A 26,673-nucleotide genomic window follows, 5' to 3' on the forward strand; every position below is an offset into this window, starting at 1 on the left:
AGACCGCATGTGTGCATGAAAGTGGGCGCTAACGACAATGAGGCAGTGTGCACGAAGGTATAACAAAAGGCGAGGTAGTCTGCACTTTCCAAAAGGCCGATGGAAAAGTCCCTAAAAGACTTTTAAAATTTCACTGTGGGTTTAATTAACGAATTTCAACGCCAAACGCACTCGTGTGGTCGTTCCTTAGTGGAGAAGTGCGGTCAATGTATTTGAAATATTGTAACAGTGGTTACAGGCCCTTTCCGATGAGAGCCTTTGTAGTCGAAATTACTGCTTCTGGTCTTTTCTAAACGAACGATGATTGAATGGCCCCCATATTACAATAAAACCTGTAACAACGATAGGCAGCACTGAGAGATGTCGGTTTACATTTTGCGTTTCGTTTTCATTGCACTCAGAAACGCATTCAAAATGTTTAAAATTAAATTATGTGGTTTTACGTGCCAAAACCACTTTCTGTTTATGAGGCACGCGGTAGTGGAGGACTCCGGAAATTTCGACCACCTGGGGTTCTTTAACGTGCACCTAAATCTATGTACACCGGAGTTTTCGCATTTCGCCCCCATCGAAACGCGGCCGCGGTGGCCGGCATTCGATCGCGCGACCTCGTGCTCAGCAGCCCAACACCATAGCCACCGAGAAACCACCGAGGGTATTCAACATATTTATCGAAAAGCATAATGCGAAGGCTCTTGCCTTGGAATGTGTAAGATAAAGTTGTAATAGGTAATTTCGATGATTAGGAGAATTGTTATAGTATAATTGCTGCATGGAATCGGGGCAGTTTCGCCCAGGCCACCGCATTTACTCGCAAGAAGCGCCGTACCACGGCGGCCGCAAGACGACCTCGGAGCTGGCAGAACGAAAATTGCACTAGTTTTTTGCGAGCGCTGTTATCGAATGCTGCTTGAGAGTAAGAGAGATCTTTCCCTCTCCCTCTTTATCCTCGGCGCAAGCGAGCAGCGGTGAGCGCCGGCGGCGGCAGCGCCGCGCGGAGCGCAGCCGCTTCCCGGCTTTTCACAGCGGGTTCAAGTTTTTTGACCAAGACTGTACGTCTCCCTTCTATCGTTTCTTGATCTGGTTCGCGGATCGCACATGTGTCGGTAAGTTCCCGTTCTCGGTTCGTTGTTATTAATATCATTGCAATGATTCCTCATCCTTAATATGCTAGAAACTATCCGACTCTTCAGTCAGTGTCCATTACAGACAGATTTGCGCGACGAGAGGCGTTGGTGCAGAAAGTGCTAACACGCTATTGCGTCTACTTGCACCGTCGATGCAGTTCGAACAGTAATAGGCCGAGCACAAATAGAGTTGGGAAGCGCGAGGAAATAAAATATAGCCTAAAAGTAAGACTGATGCACTCAAAAGGCGACAAAATGTCGAGTACCTATCTGAGTTTTCGCCTTCGTAGTCCAAGCTCCGGAGCCGTCACAGCTGGGCATAGCGAAGACAGGCGATATCTGTTGCACACGCAGTCCTTCCGTATGAACGGCTGCTTTAATAATGTTCCAACTACTAGACCATAGCAAAGCAGCGCCGGGAAGGTACAGTGGTCAGCGTTTGAAACGAAATACCCGTAGTGCGCGGCTGCCACCGTCTTTTACAGCGAAGCTCTATATGGCTAGCTGATTCGTCCGTTCCTCCGTCCATTCGGGCACAAGAACAGGCTCGTGCAGCCGAGCGCAAGCAGCAACTGCGTACTGAGAACGAACCGTCGGGATTAACTCAGTGATAAACACCGAGGCTGCACGTGTCATCTTTACTGGTGAATCATCTGTACGGACTGCTTATGCGTTGTTTTTTTGAGCTACAGGTGAGCTCTGGGTGATTGCCATGGAACAAAAGGGAGTCACAATGCGTCACGATGGTTTTCGCTTTCATTGCATACCACGATGCATCAGCTCGGTGTTCGCAGCGGTTACAGTCGGTGCAAAAAGTACAGTGACGTTTCGCTTCGTGAGCGCGGGTGACGCGCATGGTATAGGTGCTATTGCGCACACGACGCTATCGGTCATCGGTGCGCCTATAGTCGCCTACAGGGTCCGCATCGCAGCAGTCGCCGGAATAAAACACCCCGTTGCAAGCATACGCCTAGTATCTGAATTACCTAGCACGGTGTCAGCGTGCACAGGCAAACACTTCACACTCGATGACCACGGCCACTCGCTGTCCAAACGATGGCGCGAGGAATAACGGCAGCAGCTGCGAGGGAAGTGTCCCTTGCGCTGGCTGCGGCTTTAAAGCAAACTGAGTGGTGAAAACACAGCGCGCAGAAAGCTACGAGCCGAAGGCCCACCTAGACTGCCCCCAAGGCAGATTGCTTTCAAGATAAAGCACGCACGACCACGCGCAACCGTGCCGTCGGACGGTGGGTGGTACCGCTCTCATGGTAGTACCCTTCAGTGCCGCATGACGGCACGGTGGTAAGGAAAGCTTTCGCGCATTCTACCCTGACGGCAGTTTGCGCTTTGAGACGCTGTCGCTGACACGCTGCGCCTCTGGTCGCAGAGTCTGCGATCAGAGGCAGTGGAAGGCGCTGCCCTGATCTGCGATGGCGTTGCTTGAGGAAGTCGCGCTCAAAGTAACGGATGCCGTCCACGTGCCGCCAAAGAACGGTGGTAAGGCAGAGCACCCCCTTAAGAGAGTGCAATACAGTGCCCAAAATAAACGCCTCCCAATGCATGCTAAACGCATTCTTGAATAGTAAGCGACGTTGGTTCTTCATAATTTTTTTGTTATCCCTGTAAAGCAACCGTTTCAGCAGCGTAATTTTAGGCATATTCGTGTGGGACTTCATTTCATTTCAATTATTCATAGTGTCAGCCCTGTTGTGCGGTTATTACAGGGGTGCAAATAGAATGACATAATAACTTTGTTTACAAAGTAATATTTTAAAGAGAATGAGGGACGCTTAACCATTTCTTTTGTCGGATTTCTGCACATCTAATTAGCCTATAGTGCTAATTAGATGTGCAGACAAAATCTGCAGACACACCAGAGCCAGCACGCAGGCCCAGGCACCTACCTTGTTTGCTTGCTTAGCGGCTTCAGACAAACACCACCGATTTCGCCAGCTGGCCAGGCCAGGTCCTTGGAAATGTACGTAAGGACAGTAAAAGCAAGTCTGATAGGTCAGCAGTGAGGAATGGTCCAAGAGAAATGGAGTATTGGTGGCGCCGAAAAGTGGGAAAGAAATAATTAATTTTAGGACAATGGATATTAGTTAGGATCACTGTTTGTGAGCAGAAAACGCTGGCCGTGAAGACCGAAAATAGGCGCAGAAGTAAGGAAAAATAACAAAATTTCTGACGACCACCTCCTCCCAGTTCTTAAGAAAACACTCACACCATCCATCCATCCATCCATCCATCCATCCATCCATCCATCCATCCATCCATCCATCCGTCCGTCCGTCCGTCCGTCCGTCCGTCCATCCATCCATCCATCCATCCGTCCGTCCGTCCGTCCGTCCGTCCGTCCGTCCGTCCGTCCGTCCGTCCGTCCATCCATCCATCTATCCATCCGTCCGTCTGTCCGTCCGTCCGTCCGTCCGTCCATCCATCCACCCACCCACCCACCCACCCGTTCGTCCCTCCGTACACGTACACCATTCGTACATCTGAGCAAATGCTAAAGCGTCTGGAGACGATTGAGGATGAATCCAGAGAGAAACGACACTACCGAATGCTATTAGGAATGACTGCTGGGACAACATCTGCATTAGTTTGAGATCTTAAATGCAATAAACGTTCACTGGCGAACAAAGTGCGCAGCGGCTAACTATAAAACTCCTTCCGAAGTACTACAATTGTTGATATGTTACTATTGTGTGTTTTCAAGTTTTAGTTTATAAAGAGCTGCAAACGTGGTTGCCCTTGCATGTCGAGAAGTTCGTATCTTTCTCCTTCCGCAAGGGATTCCTGCCACAAATAAAATATTTCTTTGTCATATATACCCCCCGTGAGCGCATTTCTAGAAATGCAAAGGCTTTTGGAGTGCTCATGTGTCGGGTGTATCAGAATGCCCCTGATATTAAACGCCACAATGTATGTGCACAACGCTAATGCCTGTAGCGGAAAGCAGAATTCGTGCCCTCTTTCAAATGCAGAGCTCACTCTGCTCTCTGGGGACATCCCCTAAAACTAAGAGTGGGAGCTGCACATATGCTGACCATACCTTGACAGCACGCCGGGTGCACTAGCGAAGATGTGTCTTAGGCGTTGTTGTATTGTTATTTCATTAAAAATACAAAAGTTTGCTGAAAGAAATCGCTAAGGTCGTTCGTTTCATCCTCGTTTCTTGTAGCCCATTATTTTCGTTGTGGCTCGAACAGTATTACCTGGAACATGACTCACGTGCTCGTTCGCGCGCATGTCAGTGCATATGCTGTAACCTCTAGAACATCAGTTCCAAGCAGTGCTCCTCGATATAAAAGAAAGGAGCTGCTGTGTTCCGTCTCCACATACACTATTATCTGTTGAGAACAAACGGAGAATAAGACAAATGTATGTTCTGGAGCTTTACACGTACGCTTTATTTTCACAGTGCATTGTAAGAGGTGGGCCCGTCACGTGATTCGACTACATGAGCTAGTGCTAACGCAAATGTTCTGTCCATGCTGAAGAAGCAATAGAAATTACTGAGAGCGAGTGGCTTGGCTAGTGCTCTTGAAGCCAATGTCTAAAGCAGCAATGAATCAAAAGTACCGATACTTTTACCTACTTTACTTTGTATTGCTGCTGGTCGTACTTCTAATCGCAAATGTTCTATGTCAAACCGCACGTCATGGTCTCGAAAAGAAGGCAAGTATACAAGATCATCCTTCATTGAGTAACGAACACTAAGAGCGTCGTGTCGCAGGCAATCTGATTTATTGCTAGCAAATCGTTAATAAAATCTGTCAAGAGTGATTTCTCATTTGTTAATTGCCTAGTTTCACATAGTACGTGTTTAATATCAAATATATTTTCGTTCCAATTTTTTTCTCATGGTCGACTCCTTCCACTGTTTCAATCGTACATTCTCTCTAGGCTATATTTAAAATCTTTAAATATTCAGATCCTAATAGATTTATACAGTGAAATCGTTTACAAATAACTAATAATAAACAATTGCAATTCTGATTACTGTTGTTAGAAAGTAGGCTCTGTACTTTGTTGTACGTGCGACTATCACGTCTAAATATTACTGTCTCCGTACATGAGATAAATTTTAACCTCTACCTAAAAAATGTGAGCGTAATAAATCAAAACTTTACAGGAAATGTCTGACCACACAGCCGATAGGTTTTTATGAGAAAAGTGGGCTTGCATTAAGCTCGGAGTGTATCTGGCTTATGTTAAACGCCCTGATGTGCTTGTTGTTTACAATTTTTGACAATAACATGTACATTGTTGTAATAGTTGCTCAAAACGTGTACATTGTGATTCTTAGGCAAACTTCACTTCAACTAAAAGAAATATGTGCGTCGGAGCGCTTACTTTCTTTTTTTTTAAATTGTGCCTTGCTTTTTTAAAAAGTTCAATAAAATAGCTCTTAGAAAATTGCACAATTCGGACATCTTGCGTTAGATGCAGTATTGCAAGACTACTTTAGGAGGTTGTACTCGCATCTTTCTAAACAGTTTCAGTGCAGTTACACACCAGCGAATTCCGCATGTGATCACAAAAATAAACGCAACTGTGCTTCTGTGTTGACCCGCCTTCTGACGTTCGCCACTTGTGATACCCACTGACGGAACGACGACATCATTCACAGTATGATTAGCAGCCCCAGACACGGCGAAATTGAAGGATTTGACTTTGCTGTTCAAAGACGTATTTTTATTTTAAAAAACTGCCAGTTTGCCAGCACGTTCATTTAGTGTAGAGGCCAGCACGGATGGCGTGCCCCCTAAATATGAAATAATCAATAGTAACGGCCGTCAGTGGAATAAATTCGATTCACAAGCAGCAGAAACTGATAAAACAGGGCAGGGCACATTAATTGTAGGCAAACTGAAAACGATTAGGCAGGGACCCCGTCTTCTCATCTGCAAGGCCCGAGACCTTCGTCTTTCTCCACGTGTCGCATATTGGATGTGGCATTTGCCTCCCTCCAGAGGGAGCATCGTCCCTTTGCTCACCTAACAGCAGGTAGATGTCCCAGACGAGGTGTGGGCACTTCATTCGGAACAATATGGTTCCACACGCACGATGTGCACGACATCTTGTAGACACTGCCTCGCCATGGAGGAAGCAAGACTGTCATTACCTCATAGTTCAGGTCACTGAGGCGTCGTACAACCTTGTACGGACCAATGTACCCCCAGAATAGCTTTTCTGAAAGGCCTCGCCGATGGATGGGACTTCAAACCTACACTTTCTTGCCTGGCTGATATGTGATCTATCGGTGCCGTCGATTGTAACCTCGAGCGTCGTCGTCCTTTGTCGAGTGAATCTGACGTGGACGAGTTGTCTCGCTTATACAGCTCGCTCAGCTAAAGCTTCAGCGTCCGTGCCTGTATCACCGCAGTTACTTGGCAACATCGCATCCAGCGTCGTCGTTACTTCACCGCCATGACGAAGGCTAAATCTTGACGTTTTCCGCGTTGTTTCCTTTTGCGCAGTATTTTAAGCGAGTATGATGTAGGATAGAACGTCATCCCAATTTTCGTTTTCCATGCCTACGTACATACTCACGATGTCCACGATGGTCTTGTTCAAGCGTTCTGTTAGGCCATTCGTCTGCGGGGGATAGGCTGTGGTCTTTCGGTAGCAAATTGAAAGGCAGGACCTTAAATTCGTAAAGCCCGTCAGGTGTTATGAAAGCAGTCTTTTCTCTGTCTCTTTCGTGAACCACGATTTGCCAATAGCCACGTTTTTCTCCATCGACGAAAAGTATCGGGCATGCTTTCAGCCTGCCGAGAGAATCGTCAGTACGCAGTAACAGGTATACGTTTTTGTTTGTCACCCGGTTCATCTTACGGTAATCGACACAAAAACGTACACAGCCGTCTTTCTTTTGGACCATCGCTACTGGCAATGCCCACTGGCTTTTTGGCGGTTGGATAAGGTCGTCATCGAGCATTTCCAGCACGTGCTCTTGGATCGCTTCACGTTCTTTTGTTGCTACACGGTACGGATCTTGTCGCATTGGTCTCGCAGTCTACTCCGTGATAATGCGGTGCTTCGTCAGTGGCGTCTTACTGGGCTCTGGATGTCAACGAGAAACAATCGCGAAGCTATTGCAGCAGGTCCACAAGGCGCTGCCTTTCCGCTGGTGATAAGATTGCACTCACGTTAAGAACAGGTAAAGGGAGCGAAGCGTATTGCTCTCCCTGTTGTAATGCAAAGCACTTGCCGAATTCCGCAATCTCGTCGAGTTAATCTACTGCTACGCCTTTTGTAATGTGTCGTCGTTCCCTGCTCAAGCTTGTCAGCAGAAGTTCTGTTTGCCCAGACTTCTCGTTATGGCAACACCTTGAGTGAGCAAAAGCGTAATTATCTGCTCCCCAAGACCTTCCCCATCGCAGTCCGCGTCGCACTTGACGGAAAAAAGACGGCAAGGTAACGGTGGTATGGTCACGTCTTCTATGGTGTGCAATGACTTGCGTTGTAGCTCTGCGCTTTAGTCCCCAGAAGTGGTTAGTATACGTTCTGATTTGTTGACAGCGCCGTACTCGCATAAAAGTCCATGCCTAAGATTACCCCTTTGCAGAAGTCAGGACGAATAACAAAACTTGCTGCGAATGACGAATCCCCCATGTTGATCCTTGCACTGCACTTGCCAGCCGGTGTCAGTCGCTGGCCTCCAGCACCTCTAACGTGCGGCCCTGACCACTCCATTTTCAGTTTGCGAAGTATGTCCGCCTGTTTTTCACTTACAATCTAAATGTCCGCACCAGTGTCTACCACCGCCGTCACCTCGGATCAGCCAATTGAGACAGTAACATCGGCGCTAGCAATCGCGTCTATTGCCAAGTCATCCGGCTGTATCGGCTTCCCGTTCGACGTCAATAGGGGATTTTAGGCACTTCGACGTAAGGCGACCATCCTCTCTGAGGTCGTGCCCTTCAGTTTCCCAGGCGCGGGCTGGGAGATTGGGCCTCGGGCCACGTCGGTGGAACTGCATCTTGCAAGCGGAAAACGATATCCTGGAGAAGGGGAGCGCGATCGTTAACCAGGAGAATCGGCTGGCCCACTCTTCGAATTCGCGGTGATGTTCGCTCGGCGGCCATCGAAAGCACGACGAGAAGCCGTGGATGGACATGCTTTGCATTCTGCGACGCAATACGTGCAATGACGGCAGATGAAGCACATCGGAAGCACAAGGGCCTACAATCAGCTGTGCGCTAAATGTCGCTTCTGTGAAGCGATGGTGGCATTGGTTGTTCTCTATTTTACCAATGTGATACCTGTGCTGACTGCTGGTGATACTGCAGCGTCGGAATCGGGGGCGGCGGTCGACGGACAACATCTGCGTAGCAGGGCTGCCACGTATGAGGACGTGGCTAAGTAGAAGGTATGCTAGGACGTGGCTAGCATACCTTCAGTCACTGAGGCAGCTGTGCATTCACTTGGCGTGCCAGTGAGCTTCTTAAACTTTTCCTGAACAATTTGACGTGTCAGCCTGTGCAAAGAATCCTCGTCTGCAACCTTCACTCCTCCGGCGCTTGCCGGTCCAGTGCTGCTCAGGTGATCATACTGGCGGCTGCATAGGTGTAACGCGCGCTGTATGGCTGTCGATTCTTTAATAAATTTGTCCACACTTGTCGGTGGGTTCTTTAAAAGACTGGGAAACAGCTGCTCGTTTACGTCGCGCATGAGTTGGCTAAGTTTTTTTTGCCTCGGATATATTGGAGTCTGCACGACGAAAAAGACGAGCCATGTCCTCAGCGAACATGGCCACAGTTTCATTCAGATTTTGAATCCGTGATTCGAGAAGATGCTGTGTGTGGTCTCGCCTTTCGGTGGTCCCGAAGGTATGGATGAACTGGCGGCGAAACTCACGCCAGCTGGGCCAGATTCCCCCGCGACTTAATAACCACGTTCGGGTTCTGTCTCTTCAAGAGAGAAATACACGTGGGATAGCTTCTCTCCAGAATGCCACTCGTTAAACTTGGCTTCGCACTCGTACTGTTCAAGCCAGTCTTCTGCAACCTCGTAGGCGTTGCCGTGGTAGCTCACGGGAGATCCAGGAGTCAAAAGAGTCACCTCTGCAGGGCGTGGGTCTTCCATGTATTGGGCACTCGCGGTAAGAGGCACACTACTTCGTAGGCGACGAAAGTCTCTACTTAGGCCTAGTCGGCGACGGCTGGCGCGGTGAACTGGTGTTTCGACACGCGGAAAACGTCCTGCACTTAGTGTGGGGCTGTTAGCAGGAGTCTCAAATATCGACCAAGCGCCTCCACCAGTGTCACGATTCACAACGAGCAGGAACTGATAAAAGAGGGCAGGACACTTTAATTATAGATAAACTAAAAACGATCAATCAATCAATCAATCAATCAATCAATCAAAAAGTGAGCTTTATTTCAACAAGTCAAGGAATGTGTACAAAAATAGTTGGACCAATAGTCTATGTGGCTAGTAGCTATACAGTACATATACAGCTATAGTACATAGTAGCTATATAGTTCATATACTATAAAGTACATATACAGGCCAACCAAATACATATCTGCTCAATGAGTAAGAACATTATTTACATGAATAAGTATTTTTTCTTTTTAAGGAAGAGCTATCACGTTTGGCCAGACAAGAAGAAGCCTTTACATACAAGATCAAAATGTCTGGTTACTTTTATTTCCACAGGCACAGTGTTCCAAGGTGTAGCACCCAAGAATTCTAATAATCGTTCAACGTATACATTGCTGCAATAAGGAAGGTTTAAGTTAAAGTTAGTTGCTTGCCTGGTGTTTGCACGTGGGAAGTTAAATATGATGTTGAGTATGGGAAAGTTGCTGTTGAGTATTTTGTGAACTAAACAAGTGATCTTATAATTTCTTAACGCCGTGAAAGAAAGAATACGAAGGTCAGTAAAGAGAACGCTACTTGGGTTTTGAACAGAGGAAAATGTTATTATTCTTAGGGCGCATTTTTGCAATTGCAGTATAGGTGTTAAGTTTTATATGTTAAGCCCCATATTTCACAACAATAGCTCATGTGGGTATGAAACAAAGAAAAGTATATGAACGAAGCAAAGCACGAGGAAAATATTGCCGGGCCCGGGCCAGTGTGTAACAGCTCAAAGCGAGTTTTCTACAGACAGTGTTTATTTGTTCTCTCCAGTGCCTATCTAAAGTAGCACCTGTCTAAAGGTGTTACTGTCTAAGTGACTGTCTAAAGTAACACCTAAATATTGAAATTAATCAACACAATCCAGAGTTCGGTTCGCTAGAGTCAAAGGGAACTCGCTGTAGCTTAGTATTTTCTTGTTAGAGTGAAATATGATATGCTTAGTCTTATCAGTATTAAATGCTAGTCTACTTTCTAAAAACCATTTAGCTACTTTTAGCAGTTCACCAGATATAGTGTCTGTATAGGACCTATATCATCTTACGAGGACGAGGACCTTATATCTATAGATATAAGGACCTCGTCTTCTCTTCTCCATTGCCCGAGATCTTCCTATTTCTCTACGTGCGCATATTGGATGCGGCAATATTCTTGAATCCAAACTCTGTGGGAATCAGTTTGGGCGAATATTTCATTTTTTGTGGAGGAACGCTTTTCTTCTTTATCACCCGTGAAGAACAACATAGCCCAACAACAAGTTGGACTCATTTTCATCGAGAAAATATTGAGAAACATATATTTACAATGCCCCGAACATTTGCACCCCACGTAAGGCAACGGCGGAATGGCGATGCTGAAATTGGCACGACGGAATTACTTTCACAGTTTCTCCAAGCCTCCATGGCAATGAGCGAACGATAACGATACCATTACCATGGAATGACAACGATGTCTTGACAGCAACTGCAACACAACCATCGGGTGACGACACTTGAATAGCAATGCTGCAGCGACCATCACGGCAGATGATAGCTGTATGATGATGACAGAAAGACAATTAAATATCGGCGATGAAATTATTAGGGTGCTATTACAACTAAAGCACCGCAATGACAAAATGGTGGCGAAGGAATGCTCAGAAAGATCCCTGAACTGTCATTATGAACTTGTCTCAGCTACAGCGTATTCCAGTTGGCATGACGACTACGGAATGATGACTACACCACGACGAAATGACGACGATGCTATACTGAATATGATGGCATGAAGACGCAAGAGTAATATAGGGGTGGCAACGGTAAATGTTCTTGCTATTTAATTTAGGAAGGTTTTGTAGGCGATAGAAAACCGTGAAACCGGATTTCCCAAGGCAGGCAAAGCAGAGAATATCCTCTTCGAGGACTATGTCTTGTATGTAATTCAATACTTAGTGTGTTTCGCATACCGAATAAACAGTGAAAAAAATAACAAAAGACGCACTACACAGCTACCGCCGTTCTCTCGTATGTTCATTGCTTTTTTTTTTGGGGGGGGGGTGAGAGGGAGGCAGCGTACATAAACTGCTAGAATAGAGAGAGAGAGAGAAAGCAAGGACTGGAAAGGCAGGGAGGTCAACCAGAAGAGTACCCGGTTTGCTACCCTACACTGGGGGTGGGGGAAAGGGGAATAGAAAAAGGAGAAAGGGAGAGAGTGAGCACTGAGTACGTGTGGGCGGGACACTATGCACAGGGACACTACAAACGGTCTCTTAAACCGGTGTTCCTCAAGTATTGCAGTAATGCACGATTCGCTTTTCGTGCCAGTGACGGGTGGGGCCACGGTCCGAGTATCTTTGACTCGGTGAAAGGTCGTAAGTCTAGTCAGTGCAAAGTTTCCCGCAGAGGGAGGCGTTGTACATCGTAGCGGGGGCAGGTACACAATAGGTGCTCGATGGTCTCCTCGCACCCACAGGAATCGCACATCGGGCTCTCGGCCATTCCCAAACGAAAGGAATATGAGTTTGTGAACGCTACTCCCAGCCACAAGCGGTACAGCAAGGTTGCTTCACCGCGGGAAAGGCTTGATGGCACGTGTAGCCGTAGCGTGGGGTCCAGTTTATATAATCCGCAGTTGAAGGCACCTGAACTCCAGAGATCTTGCGACTTTTTGCGTGCATGTAGGCGAAGTTCCCTGGCAGCGTCCGACCTCGCCAAAGGTATTTAACGCGTCTGGGTATCTTCGTGGGCAGACCGGGCAGCCTTGTCTGCTAGGTTGTTGCCGACAATGCCACAGTGAGCAGGAATCCATTGAAATGTAATGGTGTGCCCTCTTTCCAGAGCATGGTGGTGCACTTCCCTGATGTTAGATATCATCTGCTCGTATATTATGTGACGTAATGCAGACTTGATGCTGTGAAGGGCTGCCTTAGAGTCACAAAATACGACCCATTTCTCTGTTGGCTCTTCGATGACGTACATCATAGCAGCATGGAGAGCTGCAAGTTCTGCCGATGTCGATGTAGTCGTGAGCGACAATTTGAATTTAACTGTAACGTTCTTCGCTGGAACGACGTATGCGGCAGTTGAGCTGGCACGTGAGGTCGAACCATCGGTATATATATGTATGCGGTCATGATACGTCTGGTGTAGTAATAGGAGCGTAAGTTGCTTCAGAGCCGGCGATGGATGATTGAGCTTTTTTGTAATTCCAGGAATATCAAAATTCCCTTGAGGCTGTCGTAGGCACCACAGGGGAGATGAAGGCTTTGTCGCCGGTGTAAAAGATGACAGTATGCACTCTTGATGAGCGCTAATCACTCGTGAAAAGGTCGCTTGAGGTCTTTCGGCTGGTAGGGAGGTCAAATGATGGTCGGGGATCCTTGACAGATGGCGAATGTGCGCTCTGAGAGAGTCGAGCACTACGTGTGTGTGGATCATATGGTCCCCAGCGATGGCAATTGTTGCTCCTGTTGACGTGCACCGAGGCAGCCCTAAACACGTGCGTAGGGCTTGACCTTGCATGCTCTCCAAGGCGATAAAGTTCGTCTTGCATGCATTTGACAACACTGGTAGACTGTAACGTAGGAGTCCGAGAAACAGTACCCTGTAGAGCTGCATCATAGAACGGACTGGTGTACCCCAGTTTTTGCCGCAGAGAAATTTAAAGACCTGAGCAATGACAACCAATTTCTTCTTTAGATAGACGCAGTGAGGGCTCCATGAGAGGTTGCGGTCAATGATTACACCCAGAAAGCGATGTGTCTTAGAATAGGATACCGCTTGACCATTGATTGAAACAGGATACGATGACATTTGTTTGCGCGTAAAGCCAACCAACTGCTAGAATAGTTTGAAAATATAGAGAGCAGTAAAAATATCACATATTTCAGGAACTGTGTTTGCATACCGTACACAGCGAAAAATTGAAAATTATCTAGGAAGAAAGGCACCTCAACGGGATCGTAAGGACCGATCGTGAGGACGCCATTTCAAATTATTGCAGATTCGCCTTTATGACCAGCGCTGCAGTGCCATAAAGATATGTAAGTATGGAATGTGCTGTCGAAAAAAGGGCGCAAGAGCGACATGCCATCCACATGCCCGGTACGGCAAAAACTGCACGGACCATCCAGTAAAGGGAATCTATAAGGGTCATTGCAATTGTGCCTACGGCCAAGGTAAGAAGAAACGCTTTTGTAATCCCGTAAACGTGCTGCTTTGCCACTTGCAATAGGTACAACGGCGTCGTCTGTGCTTATATTGCTGTATTCGGAGAATCTACATCATGTTTATGATGCATATATCAAACAAAATGTGTCATTTTTATGCCATCCAAGAACAGAACATTGAAGTACCTGCTTCTAGCACATATGGAGCAGCATATTACTCAACACTTGTTATTGTTCCTAGCTAAGAAATCAGTATTCACTTATATTTGCGAGCAGTTCTTAGGACTTCAACTTGCACATATCACACAAAAGAAAGAATTTTGAAGAGTTTTCTTTGCCACTTCTTTCGACTTTCGCTCTGCTGCTGCACAAGGAGCAGCATCAATTTTTGTAATGACACTTTTCAACTAATTATATTATTTGAGAATTTAATTCATTAATTAGGATAGATTATGTTATTCCGCGAAATGCAAAAATATTGTATCACCAAGCGACGGCAAGCATCATTACCTTGGCTGTGCCCAGCTACACGGCATTTGCATATTTTTACAACTTGGTGCATGATAGTTGGGACACCCCGGATAATCTAATGGGGACGCTCCATAGTTAATTTTAGTGATTTTGATGCCACAGCTTTCGTCACGCTTGGTGCATAAAGCAGACTGCACCGGCCTGCCCTAAAGGAGGCTTTAGCGTGGCGCGTTTTCATTTGTTCTTACCGAAGCGCAATTAAAACGCAGGCGGGAGCTCTCGTCGACAAGAAACGCGCGGATAGCACAGGCTTCCAAGAACGCGAGCCAGTGTGACGTGGTCGCCCGGTGGGGCCTTTCCCCTCACGCAACACGTGGTGCCAACAAGCGTTGGCTTTCCCTCTGCTTTGCTCGGTCGAGGGACGCTTACGACGTGACATCAGAGCCAGTGAAAATTTAGGTGCCGTTTTTTGCTTATTCAGATGCCAGGCGGCAGCTTTTTCGCTCAATGGTCCATTCGATGCTGTTGGATAAATATGTTAGTAGAGTGGCGCCGCCAAGCAAATTTAAAGGGGTGGAGCATCAAAATTTTCGTTCATGCGTTTGTTGATTCAAACGTTGCGTCATGCTTGAGGGAGCACGATACACACAGCGGGATTCATATATATGCCATAAATAATTTAATAATAGCATTATTATACCGACCGATTTTGGTTTTGGTTTCCGGACTCCGGGGGATGCTATGAAGTCACAGAGGAGGAAACGCAACGTGGCTTGGTCACATGGGCCACAGAATATAGTGACGTAAAACTATGTTTAAAACTATGCTGCGTCGTCTGCTCGCGCATACGCGTGCTCTGCCAGCAGAGGTCAACAACTGGCGATTCGAAGTGCATGTCGCGATTATTATAATTATTGCGAAGAGCGACAACAACGGTAAGAAAATATTGCGGCTTGTGAGAGTCGGTGATTCATTCCGAAGCGCCGTAAGCTTTAGCTTTGAAGTGAACCGGAAAAGGCCTAGCGACGATATCGGCGGCGCCGAACGATCAGAGGCGGTGAAGCTGCCGTCGGTGCCACAGTGACCACTCCTCGGTCGCTGATTGGCCGCTTCGCCGTACGGCTGCCGCACAAATGGGTCCCGGGCGCGGGGACGCGCCCGTCCTCTCTACGTCAAGGAAATCTCGCCGTTCGCGAGCAAAACCGCCGGCGCACGGGGGCCCGCGAACGGCAAACGGCGTGCGGCGAGTTTCCGTGCCGGTAACGTGGACGGAGCCTCACATTGAGAAAGGCCACGCGAACGAGAGACCGCTCCGAGCTGCCGAACTATGCGACTATGCGAGGAGAGAAGCAGACAACACGAACGCTGCATATCCTAGTCCCTTTCGGAGTCGGCCGGCTAGTGTTACACTCAAGCGTGTGAAGGCCCGACCGCACGGCAACTCGCCGCACGCAGTTTGCCGTTCGCGGGCCGCCGTGTGGCGTTCGTGTTGTCCACGTCTCTGTTCTTGCGTCCGTGTCTGCACGCCTTACCCCTTCTTTGCATTAAGAAAGGATTTCTATATGCCTGTAGCTCGGTCATAGTGGAGGCTATGCTCGGTCGCTCGGCTCAGCAGGCTCCGTAATCGGAATTTCATCGCTACTCATCATACGTCACGTTTTTGTGCTAGTGTGCTATGACGTCAATATTTTCTTTCCTCCTCTGTGACGTAGTAACTGCCGCGCTAGCGATGGGTCGCGACTACGAGCAGGAGTTTTTAATGACTTTTTGGAGCTGAATTTATATTATTTTGAAATGTTTGCAGCGTCCAATACCTCGTTCTGGGTGTCTTTGCATACGAAAGCAGCCTGGAACATGCTTTTTATAGCCTCAAAATTTGGTGTCCCAACCCCTTTAACAACACCGACATTGGGAAATAAGTAATAAGAAATAGTTCACACACTTATGATTGCAAACAAGTGAAAAAGCTTGTTGGGGGTATTAGGGTAAATTCAGTTTCACAAAGAAACACTGAACAATTCAAACAAAATTACAAAAACTCTTAATTTTCTCAAATGAGTAATTCGTAAGCAATGCAAGCGCTACGTCGTTTTTGTTATTTTGCGTATGCTTCTGAAACAAAAAAACCGTCAAATGGACCTATTAAACTATTGCACGTTCATATTTAAATTTTCACAACAGTTAAATGAATGAATTGCCTAATGCGGATTTATTAAGTTTCTTCAGAAAGTTTCTATAAACAAGTGAGCAGGGTAGAGAAGCTCCTTAGGCTGGAAAGTGCGCGTTACATGTACTGTAGGCGCGTTACCAAATGGGAAATTTTCATATTTCGCTAAAGTTTCAGTACATCAATGGATTCATAATACTAGAAGAAAACTAACATACGAAATTTATCAACGCTTTGTTTCACTGTTATCAGTTTGATTATCCGATGAATTCTTCCGTTTTACCATAAACACATTTTTTTCGTAAACTCAGCACAATTTCTATTTGGAAGGAGGAACGTTGTTACGAGAAAAAAGAAACTTGAGTCATCTCGTGCAGGATGCTTTCCATGAAATGGAAATCGCATTGAATTCTTCATTTTCTTTAACGCAATCGATATTATTGACGACAATGTACTGATGAAAAATGCTAATGTGAATTTGATGTCTTGTAAGAGGTAATATTGATTGCTTACACAACCTTTAAAATAACAATTGAATCAATCACTCAGACTATGCTTTCGTATCAAGAAAGCATGCAGTATTGTTTATGTTTGTTTCAGGGTGCCTACTTCTTTGCCTGCCTCCCCAAAAAATTACCAATATCTATTTACGTTTGAATTGATATAAATTCGTAGGCAATCCTGTTACACTGGTCCCGTATTAAAAATGCTTAGGTTGTGTCCCTAATTCCGCAAAATGAATGCAGTGTATTTATCTCGTTGTATGCGAACGGTGTTTTATTGATGAAAGAAAAACTTACTGTTTTTCCGAGTCTGTGTCCAGAAGCTGAAATACAAGAAAGGCGTTCCATGCTCGACGCATTTATCCGACTAAATAGATATTCCACCAGGTGAAATAACTTAAACGACGAATAAACAAAAAAAAGTATTTATTGACAGATCTCGTAGAAGATTGAGTCAAAGCCTTGGGTCAGTATATGTAGGACCATTTTAAGGGCGAGTACAATGTAACGGGGCGCCACGACTAGGGGAAAGAACGAAGAGCACAACAATGCTGTTCAACAACCAAGAAAGAACAGCAATCCACAATGTTACGTGGAGCTGATTCACAAGGGTATTTACAATGTATCTACGCAAAGGCACACGGTCTCCATGAGGGCGACCCTTCAGCAATCGGGAACACGTCGTCTCCCTCCTCTTCAGCGCAGCCACACTTTGGTGGCGCGAATTTTGTTGGGGTCTTGTCGCATGCCTCTTGCATTCACAAGCTCTCCGATACGGTGATATGGAGCTGATAGAAGTGACATATTGAAAAGTTCAACTGTTCACCAGCCAGTCAGAACATGTCGTCGAATGCCTGTCGGATGTGGGCGAGAAAGCGATGACGTCGTCCAGGTAGCATAAAGAGCTAGACCCCTTGAACACCTGAAGAAAAGGATCAGTCATTCGTTCAGAGGTGGCCAGCGCGTTACAGATGCCAAAAGACACCACCTTGAACTCACAGAGACGGTCAGCGGTTACAAATTCTGTCATCTCTTGGTTCCTCTCATCGACAGAAATATGCCAGTAGGTCGACAGAAGAAAAATAGGTCCCACCGTACTCGCAGTCTCGAGCGCCATCAATACGTGGCAACCCGTAAACGTACTCGTTTGTGATATTGTTCAGGTAGCGATAATCTACAAAAAGCGCCACGTTGTTTCCTTATTTTTTGCAAGTAGGACGGAAGAAGCCCAGGTAAACGCTCGATAATGTCCTTTGTGATCCTCTGTTTCACTTCCTGTTGGATAACTCCTCGTTCAGGCGCGGAAACAGAAATGGCTGTCGGTGAAGAGGGTTCGCATCGCCAGTAGTTACGCGATAGGTCATGTTTGACCTAAAGGTAAATTGTCTAAGTAATAAATGTCGCGATAGTCTTCAAAATCGTGCCAGAGGGCTTCAGTTTCTGCAGGTGTAAGGTCAGAGGAAACTATCTCCTCAATCCCGATGCCATTGCCATGGGATGAGGTCGCGGTATGAGCTGAGGTGGAACAATCTTCAACTGTGAAGGCATCTTGCAGTGCACTGATTTCAGCCAATGCGATCCTTTGTGGTAGCACTGGCAACGTTAGCGCGAAATTGACAAGGGGAAAGCAGGTGCGGTTGCATGTAATATTCAGCAGACTTCGCAGAACTGCAGCACAATGTGCAGGCATAATGTCAGCAATTGGTGTGACCATGTGATTGCCGTTAGGTACAGCTGGTGCGGAATACATGTCGACGTGTGTAACACATTTAGGCGGCAGGCGAATGAAATCCACGCAGCCTAAAGGGATTTAAGGCGGGTTGACAGGGTCGAGATGAAGATGCAAGTCAAAGCGAACTGAGCCGGTTGAACAATAATGAGAGCACAGTGCGTGACGAAAAATCTAGGCCAAGAATGAGTTCGTGAGAGCACTGCTCGATAACGGTAAATAGAACCACGGTGTTTATCTCAGCTATGGTGAGTAGGGCAGAGCACTTGCCTACAATAGCGACAGTTCCTCCATCAGCAACTCGTGCGGCTCGGTTCGAGGCAGGCGTCAGAAATTTTTGAGCCGATGGCGAAGACCAGCACTCATAATGTAGACATGCGCCATGGTTTCGATCAGCACGCTCACATGAACACTGTCAACAAAGATCTCCAGAAGATTCTGGATCGTGGGTAGCGCCAAGATATCTCTTTGTGTCAATGTCGTCCATGCCGCTCCACCTCCAGAAGCTGCACTGTCTAGTTTTCCGGTCGGCGGTACTGCGAATAGGTCAGAGAACGATCACGTCGTGACTGAGACGAATGAGTATGATGGCGGTAGGCAGAAGGTGAGCGGCCGTATCGGGGTCTTGTCAGAGGTGTCGCAGAGTCAGCTAATGGGTTAAGTGTAGAGGGAGCACATGAAAAAAAAAAAAAGACGAACTAGGGTTTCGAGGGTGTGCGGCACTTCGACAGTGTTTAGCGCTGACAGCTATTGCAAAGTATTTTATCGTTAATCAGGGAGGTGCTGTAGTTCCGGAGAATCCCTGCTCGCTTCTAGCGCTTCAGCAGCACACAGCTTCGCCTTATGTTATCGAACCGATCTCCACCACACGGAAGGCAACATTCGGAAATCCTTCGTGAATGGTCTCTCGAAGCATCAAAACGTCTTACCGTGAAGTTAACATAAAAATAAAGGAAACATGTCTCACATGGCGGGAGCCATTCTAGTTTTGTACATAGCCGCCGCAGTCAATTATTTGATTTTCTTGCTGTCGATAACTTCGTTAAATATCGTAAAGGACGGCGTTTAGTAGGAATTTAGAATAACAGTTGATCGACTGCCTACGTTTCCGAGGCTCTTACTGCACAGCACGTTCTGCTACAATTTCAGAGTTTCCGAGCTCCGGAATATCACTCTCTCTCTCTCTCTCTCTCTTATATATATATATATATATATATATATATATATATATATATATATATATATATATATATATATATATATATATATATATATATACATATATATATATATATATATATATATATATATATATATATATATATATATATATATATATATATATATATATATATATATATATATATATATATATATATATATATACATATATATATATATATATATATATACATTACGTGTTGCGTCAATAAGCTATTGTAAGCATTGCACCTAATTGTGGGGTGGTTTTCTCACACATTTGCATTTTATTTGTTATGTTTTTAATGTGTCGTAAGGCATTGACATGTCAAGATTACCATCGCTCGTCCTCTTCGTGAGACTTAAAAGAAAGTGCTGTTTAACGCGTCTAAACTCTAAAGGGCTTTACATCAGACATCATATTAGATAACTTCAAATATTTTGCGAACCTGCCGTCTTTATCTTGTACGCAGAGCTCTGTACACAAGCATCTTTGCTTTGCTTTCCGATCGGAATACTGCCACCGCAGCCAGGCTTCGAACCTGCGAACTTGTGTTCCGCAGCCAATTACAATAGGCACTTAGCCAGCGAGGTGGGTCTCCGTGATTCGCCTCTTTCAGTAAAAAGAAAATATTAGCAAACTATTAAAAACTAGAAAACACCCTGCCTTTGTACGAAAGCGTTACTGCGATCAACTCTACGTAATTTAAAGCAAGTGTAGAAATAAACAAGGAACAATACATCATATTAGCAAAGCCTACGGGGAACTTGTATATGGCTTGACGAAAACCTCGTCCTCTTAATAAAGCACCATCATCGTATGTACGCGCCCCCACTCTGTAACGTCATCGGTGTCCCCAAACTTTCGACCAGTGAAGAAGACGACCACCGACAAAAGCGCCAACGAAGTTCACCTGCAAGTATCATATCATATTTGTCATATCCTTAGTTGCTGTGCAGATCTATCGTAAGGAAAACATGAAGAGGATATTTTCTGAAGCGGCCCGTTCGTACCTTGCCATTGCTACTTTATCATTTTCACTATGGTGATGAAAAACATTTTGCATATGACCATGACGCGTGCCACCATGGCAATCTGCACTTGACCGCCGAACGTTATCAGCCCCACTGCGTCATCGTTTAAAGTTTGCCAGGATGACAGCTGGACGCAAAGAGCACGACGTAGGCTTGTCAGTGGCGCATTCATTTCTCCTTGAACACCAAGCGCCCAGTTTTGTTTTTTACCGGTCACATGCGTAATAATAATTCGGAAATTAGGAGTAGTCGTACAGCGGGAAAGTAAACGATATGAATGATAATTATCTCCCATGCATAAATGTTTCCTTCCTTATCAGGGCTTGTATGTGTGCTGTTTCATTTGCTTGTGTGTGTTGATGTTCAGTTCACTTTCCATTGCGGAGCCAACACAAATCTTTTCTTTTTTTCTTTTCGCAGGGTTTTGTGTCAATGGCGTATGCATCTAAGAAACGGCGAGACACTATCATTTTTGCTATAAGTTTTTCTCTGGAAAGCTAGTAAATTGTCACTCAGAATTTGTAAGGAGATCTAGGCAAGAACAAATATACATAAAAACATTCATCGTTTTTGTTCGAATGCGATACCACCTATTCCAAGTGCTGTCGGTGTCGCACTCGCGCTGAATGCTACCACACTGATGAAACAAGAATGTTGTGTTGCAGTTCCCACCACTCACGTTTCACGTGCCAAGGTGCTCGAAACCTCAAGCTACTGCACCAATGAAACATTTCTGACCCCGTATTCAAGGCTTTTTCAACACGTTGCAGTATCCCAAGACTTGTTGGCACAAAATAATAAAGAAGTCAATTAGACGCACTTTCTCCTTCCATGGAGCCGGCTTGACAGTGGAGTACACTTACAAAGATGTCTTAGGCTGTCTATAGAAATTCTATTGACTTTTTATAGACGATCTTGCCTTTCTTTAGGTTTGGTCCTTTGTTGATCTATAGATGGAAAGTCGATAAGATTTCTATTTATTTTTGTCTGCTCAAAATCTATAGAAGGTGTATACAAAAATGGCTATGGTGTTTGTTTCTTTTTTGTCTACTTCCCCTCTATAGACTACGTGTAGACGAAAGTCGATACAGCCTCTATTTATTTTTGTCTATTATTTGTCTATAGACTTTCTATAGATGAAAGTGAATAAGGTTTCTATTTATTTTTGTCTTCTCGCAGTCTATAGAGGGTCTATAGAAAAATGTCGATATGGTATTTTTTTGTCTACTTCCCCTTTATAGAATACCTATAGAGGAAAGTCGATAAGCTTTCTATTCCTTTTTTGTCTATTCGGAGCCTATAGGCGATCTATAGAAATAAGTCGACATGGTGTTTGTTTCTTTTTTGTCTACTTCCCCTCATAGAATAACCACAGACGAAAGTTGATACAGTCTCTATTTATTTTTGCATATTATTTGTCTATAGACTTTCTGTAGACGAAAGTCGTTAAGGATTCTATTTTTTTTGTCTACTTGCAGTCTATAGACAGCCTACAAAAAGAAGGCGATATGCTGCTTGATTCTTTTTTGTCTACTTCCCCTCTATAGACTGGCTATAGAAGAAAGTCGATACAGTCTCTAATTATTTTGTCAATTTTTAGTCTATAGACTTTGTATAGACGAAAGTCGATGAAGTTTCTATTTCTTTTTGTCTACTTTCAGTCTATAGACGGCCGATAGAAAAAAGTCGATGAGGTGTTTTCTTTTTTGTCTACTTCCTCTACATAGACTACCTATAGACGAAAGTCGATACAGTCTCTCTGTCATTGTATTGTCTATATCCTTGGTCTTTAGACTGTCTACAGAGGAGAGTCGATGAGGTATTGAATAATTTTGCCTGCTCCCAGTTTATAGATTGTCTATAGAGAAAAGCTGATAAGGTGTACATTTTTTTGTATATTCCAGTCTACGTAGTTCTTCATAACCACACTCAAACACATAATTATGGAGCAACAGAAAGCTGTAACGCGAGTTTCTCATGTTGCTCTACAATGTTATCATTGAGACTTTTCGTCTAATTACATAATGGAGAAGTTGATTAATTAAAACTAATTATGTGATCAGGGTAATAGCATTTGCATATTTAAGGTCTGGCTCGAATTAAGTGAAACACCCCGTATATTTCTTTGCAATTCGAATTATTCTCCACAGTTTGCTGTATCACCGACGACGAAGGCCATAGGGTGGGACGTCACGAAAGGTCATGTTAACTTGAGCGAACAGCCCGTACACCGATTGTGGTGAGGTGTGAGATGAGGTTGAAAACTGGCGATACGGTAATTGTCTTATTGCTTCAGGCTTACATGCCGTACATAGATTGACTGTAGACAAAAGTCATTATTCTCAGCCCAGCTCGTGTACGCTGTAACCAAGCGTAGGTAGTTGGGGAAAGTACGGAGCTACGTTTTATATAAGCCACTGAAGTTTATACTACTGAAATTGCTGTACAGTCTTTTTGTAGACATTAGTATACACATTGGGTATACCTCCGCATTTCTTGACCACATGAGATGATCTACGTAGTCGCTGTCAAAAATCCCAAGAGTTTTCGCAGTTGTCATAGCATGACCTTTGCGGCTGTGGAATACAGAAAAGAAAATGTCGATCCAGTCGTGATAATAGATGTCATGAATGGTAACTTTAGCCTCAAGCGGATTCGAAACAGGCATCAAGCTAACAGCACAGACGCTCGTAATGTTTGTAGATGACAACACAGACTTTGTGAGTGTGCGATGAACCCATGTCGCGCATTCGCTGTGTGCGTTGTGTGTCGTCTGATTCTCAGATAGTTTTCCCATTTTCCTCATATATCGGCAGCACCACTAACATCGGATCGTTTTTCGTTTCTCATTCACTTAATATATGTGCCAAATCCTCTGAGCCCACACAGTATTTCGCCGGCGGTATGCCTGCGCGGCCATGCGTATGAGTAAGTCAATGCTGTACTGATGTCTTTGACCTATCATCGGAACAGAAAATTTGCGCTAACATATGTGCGGGTATCACATTTGGCGGTACGCTGAAAGATATGCTAGGATTGCACTGTAATACTCAACGTCGCTGAAGATTATGCAAACGCCCGACGGGCGATGTGATGGCTTTTATTTTACAAACAGCGCATTCATCCAAGTGTGCGTTCCAGTTCCATACCATAGGCAACAACATTTGCAACACAAAGTGCCAGCGCATTTCTTTTATCCATGAAAAAAAAAGAAAAATGTAAAAGAAAAGCAACCCATGCCACGCGTATTTCGCGCAAGGAGAAAGAGAAAAAACAAGAAAAAAATGAAGAAGGAAAAGGCGCTCGGACTTCTAGGAGCGCACACAACCTCGTCGCCCTGAGCTCCTGCGCAGCGCAATGGTAGCTAAAACCCCTTAAACTTTGTAAAGTAGTTCCACGCTTTGAAGAATGCCGCCTCCTCCTCACGCGCTCTGGCCGCCGCCGCGTCACTATTGGCCTAATAGCATCACGTGGGCCCTGGCGCCTTGCTTCAGCGTCATTTTTGCTCTAGAAGCGTCTACGGAGTGGCGAGAAGCGCATATTGGCGCCTTTGCTACGCTCGAGCCGTGTAGGTGGCGTCACGGTTGATGAGGGAGCGTGAAAGAGAGGAGGAACGAGGAGGAGTGAAGGCGGCTGAGCAGACTGTCGCTACTTTACGAAGTTTAAGGGGTTTTAATGGTAGCAACAGCGGTGCGCTATCTGTCCGCGTCAGTTTGAATTCTCAACGATTGAGCCAGGCACGCAAACGCTTGGTGCAGCGGTCTGCTGTGTCTGCCTGAACCTTGGTGTGTGTGTCTTCTTTGTGGCATTACACATCAACTACACGGAACGGTAAGTTTTAGCAAACATGTTTTCCGTCAATAGCGCATTATTGGCTGTGCGCATTTCGCAGCACGAACCGCTGCATGTAGCGTAGGCAACTCGGGCATGGTGTTGGTTTGTCGCTTGCACGATTTGATAACGCGTTCTTCTTTTCGCTTCTGCTGTATCGAATGTTTTACGGCAAGGGATCGCTCACACTTGTTAATTTTAGCGTCATACACTCTAAGAACAGTTTACACCCTTTGGCTTGCCCCTTCTGCCACACAACAATAATCGTCATCTGCCTTGATGCGTTTCCTTTCTTTAAAGCTGCGAGCCCGAAACTTCCCCGTAAGGAACCGCCCGCGCGTTATCAGAAGGGGCCTCCAAAGGGTATAAACAGTTCTCTGCTGATAACGCGCGCGCCGTTCATTACTGGAAAGTTCCGGGCTCGCAGCGTTAAAGAAAGGAAACGCATCAAGGCAGATGACGATTATCGTAGTGTGGCAGAAGGGGCATGCCAAAGGGTGTAAACTGTACTTAGAGTGTAGTTGATGTCCATAAAAAAAAAAATACACCATGCTTTGCCTTGATACTCAGCAGCCACTAAGCGGATTGCGTGTGTCGAGCAGCCAGTGTCGGTTGATCTCATTTCGTGGCGCTCGATTGGGGCGCCATGAACGCTGCGCCGCATGTGTAGTGGAATTCCCGTGACACGCTTTACGCATATATCTCGAAATTGCGTTAGCGTGAGGAGTTTTGCAACAGTTGAGTAAATGCTAACGTACTCGGATGAAGGCAGTGTTTGCGGAGCATGCATCAGCAGTGAGTGCGCTGCCGTTTTCGTATAGGGTAAAAGTAGCAGTATCTTTCAGGCTCCTGGCAACCAGTCTTAATAATTTTGCAAGTTACCGCAAGCAAAACACGGTACTTGAAGAAAGGGAAAACACGAAGCGGGTAGGTTCATGAATATGTTCATGCATATATTCAGATTCACCGAATCTAAACATATAAAACTGCAAAATCTTTTGGAGCATGAAACCTGCGATAAGCTCAGTCACTTGCAGCTTCGCAACTTAGCCGAAAAGATGAGACAACAATAAATTAGTCGCTCGGGGACGCACCTTTAATGTTTCAAACTGAAGGCGTCGGGTTTGATGATAGTTCGAATATTTCTTTTTTTTCTGTCTCTTTTATGAACAGTTTAACAGAAGAAGTTATTTTCCGGGCTACTTGAAAAGCGTTAAGCGCCTTTCCATGCTTCGGCGTTATGGAGTTTACGTGCCGTTAGCTGCTTCTGCAGATTCTCATTTCGCCAATCGTGCATGGTATGAAGCCCTTGTCGTGCCTAATAAGTGTTCCGGTTTTCATTACTGTTGCATTTAGGGCCGTCGTCTTGAACGAAAAAGAGCCAGATTATTAATTTTGTGGTCTTTTCTTAGTAGATAGTCGCACAGACTATTCAAACAATTTTGTGGACATTGCGCTGGTTCTACCCTTATAAACACACCTAAGAGATCGTAACATGTTTTAGCTAAGTAACGTTATCAATACATGTGCATTCTACTGAAAGTGTCACAAATGTATTCATCTCGGAGTACGAGAAAAGAGACATTGCAGACTGTTCGAAACGCAAATAAGTTGCAATTCTTAACGTGATTCTTTAAAACTGCAGCCATTATTCTGAGTATGTTCATTCGGCATGGGCATATTGCATTAACACCCTAAAATGTGCACAGTTCAGCCGGGTATCTTTGTTTCAGCAATGATTATTATAGGAATCGTTTAGGATTCTCGGATTTGTGTCTTATTTCGATTAGTACACTATGTGTCACATGAACCTGTCTTGAAACGATGCGTACCGTTGCTGGCCATAGTGCAAGGCCATAATTATAGACTGTCTTTAGACTAGTCTTAAGAAATTTCTGTATATGGTCTATAGAGATTTATCTATAGACATTTATCCATAGATGGTCTATAGACATTTGTATATAGACATTCCATAGACTTCAGTCTACAAAAGAATTGTATTAGACTATACACTTTGTCTATAGACATTCTGAAGACATTTGTCTGCAAGCGTGTTTTCATTACTACATAGACAGTCTATAGACCCA

General features: G+C 45.1%; 1 long non-coding RNA gene across 1 annotated transcript; it reads left to right on the plus strand.

The window, feature by feature from the left end:
• The first annotated feature begins 954 nt into the window (after positions 1-954).
• Positions 955-21,574, plus strand: LOC126534137 (uncharacterized). The gene is made up of 3 exons (XR_008613217.2): positions 955-1,106; positions 13,485-13,659; positions 21,176-21,574. It is a non-coding gene; the product is annotated as an uncharacterized lncRNA (long non-coding RNA).
• Positions 21,575-26,673: the final 5,099 nt, after the last annotated feature.

Source organism: Dermacentor andersoni, chromosome 7 (assembly GCF_023375885.2).
Source record: "Dermacentor andersoni chromosome 7, qqDerAnde1_hic_scaffold, whole genome shotgun sequence".
NCBI classification, from domain to species: Eukaryota; Metazoa; Arthropoda; class Arachnida; order Ixodida; family Ixodidae; genus Dermacentor; species Dermacentor andersoni.